The 6,685-nt window shown below is 49.2% G+C and overlaps 1 long non-coding RNA gene across 1 annotated transcript; it reads right to left on the minus strand.

Moving 5' to 3' along the window:
- Window positions 1-4,326: 4,326 nt before the first annotated feature.
- Window positions 4,327-5,661, minus strand: LOC118175255. The gene is made up of 3 exons (XR_004754924.1): window positions 5,398-5,661; window positions 5,128-5,292; window positions 4,327-4,867 (listed from the first exon to the last, which is right to left on the minus strand). It is a non-coding gene; the product is annotated as an uncharacterized LOC118175255 (long non-coding RNA).
- Between the last annotated feature and the right edge of the window lie 1,024 nt (window positions 5,662-6,685).

Here is a 6,685-nt window from a genome sequence, read left to right on the forward strand (position 1 = left end):
GAGCCCTAGCTGGAAATCCTAATTCAGGAATGAGGATTTTGGAAGCAGTGCTGGCAATGTTGCTTGGCCCATGCTGTGCCAGAGGGCTGGCAGAGCCTCCTGCTCCTGGAAGTGGCCAGATTTGCTCCAAAGAAAGAGCCATGATCTTAGAAAGTGTAGTGTTGCGGAGTGGACTTCATGCCAAAACCAGCCCTTTAAAAGTCCATGCAGGGACCACAAGGGCTCAGCGTACAGGATTAGTAAAACATCCACTGGCAATCCTCAGGGCTGTGTAGTTACTGTGTATGTATTTCAGCTAAACAAGACAAATCTGGCTGATGATTGTGTCTAACTAGGAAGAATGATTGAAGGTCTGTGCCCTCGCCTGTAAGGATAACATAAATGATGATTGGTTTGAGGCAGGAACTCCCAGGCCAAAGCAGACACAGCAGCGCAGCGTGCCGCAGCCCAGGCATCGCCGCCTGCAGGGGGGCCCGGGGCTGCCCCCGCCTCTCGCTGCGGGCCGGGGCTGTGCTGAGGGGAGCTGCGAGGAGGCCGGCAGCATGGCCCTGCTGTGCCCCGCAGCTGCACACCCACCCCAGCAAGTACTTGTGGCACAGGCTACGGAAGGTTTTTTGTTTGTTTATTTTTTTTAATTTTATTTTATTTTTATTTTTTTTCCTTACAGATTTGCATTCCCTGTGGGATCTCCACTGGAAAAAAGTTCCAGTACCCAAGGATTCATCAGATGGAGCATTTGTGAGTGCGGGCTGATGTTCATGTTGGCAGTGGTGCTAATACATGCTGCTCCCAGCACTGGCATGCTAGGACAGCGAGCATTTCTGGGCCAGTTTGCGAATGCACAGCTAGGAGCACAAAAGTGCTGGCAAAGATGTTTCTGTTTGAATAAGCTAACATGCCTACACAATTCCTTCCCAGTCGATTTCACATCAGGATCGAGCAGCAGGCAAAGTGGAGTGGTAGCGGTCCGTGCCAGGGGCTCCTGGGGCTGCAGCCTTGCACTGGAGCCTTGCTTGAGAGCTGCTCCCACAAGCCCTGCATGTGTGCAGCGGCAGAGTGTGTGTCACCAGCCTGCGCTCTGGGTCCTGCTCTCCATCTACTGTGTTCCAGTTTCCCAGACTTGCCGTTGTTTTGGTGTGTTTCTGCCACCACTTTTATCTTTGTTAAGAAAGCACATTTCTATACCATTTGAGTGCCAGTGGGAAGAGCTGGGAATGTTGCAGATATCCAGCACATAATGTAAAAGGAAGGCATTTTCAGGAAATTAAGAGTTCTGGTGGGCAGATTAATAGGTGTTAATGAGAAGGACCTCATTGTTGGCATTGGTTTAGCCATCTTTACCTGGTTCAGAAATTTGTTACTGGTGAGACAAAGCAAGGTGTGCACAAAGGGAGTATGCAGCGGTCTCCGTTGTGAAATTGCACTCCCTCCCCAGAGCCCTTTTGCCAGGCCGTTATCACATGTGCTGTATTATTGGATTTCTCCAAAGTCTCCCTTTATCCTTATTAATGCTGTGAATGTTGTAGCAAGGAGTGATATGATCTAACATTGGATAAAATCACAATTTGTCCTTCTTCTTGGTGTAAATGTAACGGGGCTTAACTGTACAAACAAATAAGCCTAAATAGAAACATTTGTGATGATAAATGGGCAAGGAGAGCACTCTCTGCAAGGTGAGAGATGACAGTGCCTGTGAACAGAATGGAGAATTTCGCTGCTTCAGGGTCAGTCTCAGGCAGCCTCAAGGTCAGCTCTGCTCTCCCTGCTGCTCCTCCTCCTTCTCCCTGCTGCAGTGGCAGACGTCCTCGCACCTTGTGCTTTGGGCTTGCCCGGCTGCAGCAGTGGCTCCAAGCAGCCATAGGCGCACTGGCGGCGTGGCGTAGCCTCCGCAGCTTGTTGGGCGGGCTGTGGGGCTGAGCCGACAGGGAGAAAGCTGAGGGCTAAGCCTCACCGGGAGAGAAAAAGCAAATCTGCTCAGCAGCATAGCTAACGTGTTACTCAGTTGTTTGCATTACTGGATTGGCATATGGTGTAAAACATTCCCGTTTTTAACTTACCTTGCATCGAGCGAACAGTGCAGAATTTGGCGTTGTGGACAGGAAGGCACTCCCTGGGTGGGCATTCCTGCACCCATCTGCCTCTGGCCCTCAGTGAGCCCCGCAATGAGGGGAAAGCAGGAAACAAGGGGTCACCTCCCTGCATGGCTCTTTTTGACGCAGTGGATGGCAGAGGAGCGAGGCCCGCGGCGGGCTGACCCCGCGCTCCCCTCGCGGCACCGGGGCGGCGTGTAATGAGGCCCCGTGCGGATATTGATATGACAGAACAAAAGGCCAAGGTGCGGTAAGGACAGCAATCCGCAGGTCTCAGTCCATTTGTTTTTCACACCAAATCCATCACGTTAATGGGTCACCTTTCTGTGGCAGCTCATGATTACCTGCTTACCCGGGGAGAGCGGCAGGTAGGCGGCCGGCCAGGGGCGAGGGGGGGCCGGTGCCAGCCGCCTCTCCCGCCGCCTTGGGGATTTATGGCAGGTCAGCACCACACGTTTCCCTGATAGATCAAGTGGATTGGAGTTTATTTGGGTCATAACGACCAGTGTTGTTTGCTGTGACAAAAGACTGATCTGTAGAGGCCATGGCACTGCCTGGGGAGCACAGCGCACGCAGGGGTACCCAGCTGTGGGGTGGCAAGGGCGGGCAGGCCCTGAGGGGGCCTGGCACGAGGGGAGCAGAGCTGTGCTCCCTTCTGGCTCCCTGGGCACCCTCTTAGGGCTCCTCTGCCCTCGCCCACGGTTCTTTTTGCACAAGTGCAGGTGTGAATGGAAGGCAGAGGGGCCATCTCCTGTGGCAAACCCTCCGTAGCCCTTGTGCTGCCACCCGCCTCTGCCACTCTCGGTGCGTGGTGACCGGGAGGAAGGGCACCGGCTCCCACACCCCTGCAGAGCCCCCGGGCACCTGCTCTAGCAGCTGCACTGAGCTGAGAGGAAAAATGTCCCTTTCTGTGGTGTCCTGCTCGTGCACGTTCCTATTTAATATTCATGCACCAAAATGAGACAAGTGCTTAATGAGATCAGCCATGAGTTTCATTTGAACTGTTCCAGCAAAGGACTCCTCAAAATTGCTTTGCAGTGGATGTGCTAAAAAGTTTAATACTTGCACACTGATAACCCTGCGGGGTCCGTGCTGCACTGTGCAGCAAGGAGTTTTAGTTGCTCTCCATCGCTATGGAAAAGGCGGAGCTGGAAACTCATGCTTTTTAAAAACTGTTCTTCATGGGCTTCGGTAGAAGTGCAAAAGGTTCAGTAGGATCATGGAGAATGAACCAGTTGCATTTGTTGTTCTTTGGGTTGCCTACCTCTTGTTTAGGGTTAATATTATCACAGAACGCACAGGCAAAAGCTAAACAATACTAATTATTTCAATGCATAGAAAAATCCGTCCTCAGAAGACAGAGCTAAATCTCAAGACATCTTAAGGCATTGAAGCCATCTCTGATAAGGACGGTTGCCTTTCAAAGATAAGGAAAGAAAATTGAAACATATACATAAACGGCTTCAGGCCATGAATCATTCTGCAGTGTCCTCGCTGTTGGAGTGTGGCCATCACAAAGAAAATAGTAATATTAATAGTAGCAATAATTAGTACGGTGTGTCCTTTTTGCTGCTCCTGGCTGGAGGGTCCTCAGCCAGATCCCAGACACTAGACCAGGAACAGTAAACATACATTTATGGTAATTCTATTTGAACTCTTGAGAATACGTCCCACACCACTATGATTTGATGGCTTATTAAACCCTGCAGGGTACCTTCTCAGGATGGGAGTGCTAGGAGCAGTTGGAGGGAGAGAGAGAGCCATCAGCAGGGACCAGCATCATTTCCCTCCTAATTAAAAGTCAAAATGTCATCTAGGTTTTTGTATTGTAATTGCAATGGTCATTGCAAAGACACCATGAAATCTGGCTGCATTAGCACTTCTTTGGGGGGAGGTCTGGTGAATGAAGATGTATTGAAGGCTGCACTCTGGCATTCTTCTTGTACAAGTCCAGGCTTTAAGTGCAGTAAATGAGCCCCCTGCCAAGAGCTCACCTCACCTCTGTGCCCCCCCCCAACTATATCAAGGGACTCAGATGAAAAAAAATCATACATTCCAACCCTAAATGATACCAGTAAGTTTGTGCAAGCTTATGTAAATCACACAAAAAGTGACAAGTTTTCCTATTAAAAGATAATTGTAATCAGGGTGCTGGACGTGCGGTGCACTGATGATTGGAGATAGACGGGCAGCGTGAAAAGATGGATCGTTTTAATTTGCACCAATTAAATTGAAGTTCATGGGATCATCTTCTTCAATCTTCATGAATACTTTATTTTCTGGCTGCTATGGAGCTATTAAAAAGAATGATTGAGCCAAGAGCTAGGCATAGTATATTTTATGAAATATCACCTTTAAAGAATTTGAGTGCGCCATTTTCATAATGAGTTTTCTAGTACCTAATACCCTTCTATATTACTACATTTTTAAAGTGGATTGATCTGGAAAGTGCAGAAAGTGCAGGTAATGATACATTTTGCTAGGATAAGGTGGCTGATAATGTATCATGTTACTGCTCTGAGAATAATAGATTGCCTTGTGTTTGAGATGTGGCATTCTTATTTTGGTGCTTGCCTTGTGCAGACAAGGGGAATCCTCTATGTCTCTTGAAAAAAATGCTTAATTGTTTGCACAATTTCCTTCTTGTTTCTTCTTTGTCTTTTTTGTAGTTTGTGACCTCAGAAAAAGATTTCTGAGGTTTGAGGGAGGCTGTGCTCAGGTATGCATTTGTCTTGATGGATGTTGTTAGAACAGAACAGCATGTAGGAGACAACACACTATTGGAGATAAAGAAATACACAATCCTATATTATTTACCAGTGCCTCACATTCTCTTCCCAAGAGAAATGAGTGATGATAGCTTCAAAAGGATAAGTCAATGAGAAGGGTGGTCATCTCTCACTCACAACTGCCAAAAAGGCCCCAAGTCTCACTATTTCACACGCAGACAAATCAAAAGCCTAACAGGCAACTGGTGATGCTCAGCTCTGTGTGTGGAGGGGGGAAGGAGGAAAGGAGGTGGGGGTGTTGATCTTACCTGTGCTGTTCTTTTCCAGCTTTTCTGGCTGCCAAGCTGAGAAGTTCCTCCTGTGGTGCCTGCCTGACCCCCTTGGCTTCCCTTCTTGCATCCAGATCCACCTGTTCCCAACCTGCGGCTGCACCTGGCTGTGGCTTGCCAGTGTGGGCACCAGCACCTGCGAAGCTGCCCAGAAGCCTTTCAGCACTGTGAAAGCCCCAGAGCATCTGTCTAGGTTGGGAAGCTTTTGCAGATTTGGGATTGGTGCCAGTCTGGTGGTTGCGTTCTTACCTTGTAAATAATGAACTTTATGTTCCACTGAATAAAATGTAGGCCAAAATGCAGGAGACCTCATTCCCTTCAGTGCCTGTGGCACCAACTGGTTAGGTTCATTTTCATCATCCAGTAGCACAGAGGTGCCACCCTTTAAGGAAACAATAATCAGAACAAGCGGGGACACAAGTCCCAGGCTTGCAGCACTGCAGGAACAAGCAAACGTGTCCCACGGGGACAGACGGCTGCTAACATGTGCTGGTCCCAATTCCCAGGGGTGCATCCTCAGCACTGCGAGTCACAGCAACATGATGCCATCTCTCTCTACATAGGTTTAAGCAACAGCAATCATAATTAACCCTGCTAATTAATCAGGGCATAACATATTAATTGCCAGCACACGAGGCTCCAATTGAGCAGGTGCTGTGTGGGAATCTAATAGGATAATGAACTGACTAGCAGTGCCACGTGCAGCAGAGTGCACATCACTTGGAGGGACAGGCTTGGCAAAATGCAGCATTTGGCCAAAAAACGCTGCCTCTCAGCATTGCAGTCTACAAACGAGCAGGGGGAGCCTGGGGTGCATGGGGTGGAAGCCAGAGAGGGAGGCAGAAAGGGAGGTGCCATGGCTGCCCACCCTCCCAGAGCTGCCCATTGGGAGATGCTGGTGGAAAGTTGTTGGAGGGGTGGGACAGCAATGTGGGGACTGGCCACGCAGTGAGGGGAGTGCAGTGTCCAGGGACAGGCCGTGAGACGTGCAGGTAGATAACTGATGAAGGCCCCTCTAAGGTGCTGGAGCTGTGCCTGTCCTCTGCTCCCCCTGCCACAGTGTCTCCTGCTGGGGTTGGCACGTGGTGACCTCCCAGTGATAACACACCCTAACTTCCACAGTCTGAGGAAGGTTTTAAGAAGTTCTTGCACTGCAGGTCTATCAGGAGTAGGTTCAGAGTTTAAAGCATTTTAACTTTTCTTTTTGTGGCCACTTAGGATGCTCTTAACAAGGCATTAGAGGAAGATGGAGGTCACTGAACTTCAGCCACTATTTTTTTTTTTTTTCCTTTTGCTATTGCAAATAAAGACCCAATACCAAAGAAATACCTGGTGACTCTTAACAGATACTTCTGTTTGTCAGAAAGAATGATTCAAGTCCCACATTTTCCCTTCACCAGCCTTGCTCAGGAGAGCTCCTGGCCTACAGAAGACCCAGGGAGCCCAGCTGGAGACCTGGGTGGTGGCACTGAGCAATGTAAGAAATGGGGCCAACCTCTCCTCTCCATCTCCTCACAAAAGACTCCCCCCAGCCACT

Source organism: Oxyura jamaicensis, chromosome 17, assembly GCF_011077185.1.
Source record: "Oxyura jamaicensis isolate SHBP4307 breed ruddy duck chromosome 17, BPBGC_Ojam_1.0, whole genome shotgun sequence".
In the NCBI taxonomy this organism is placed as follows: domain Eukaryota; kingdom Metazoa; phylum Chordata; class Aves; order Anseriformes; family Anatidae; genus Oxyura; species Oxyura jamaicensis.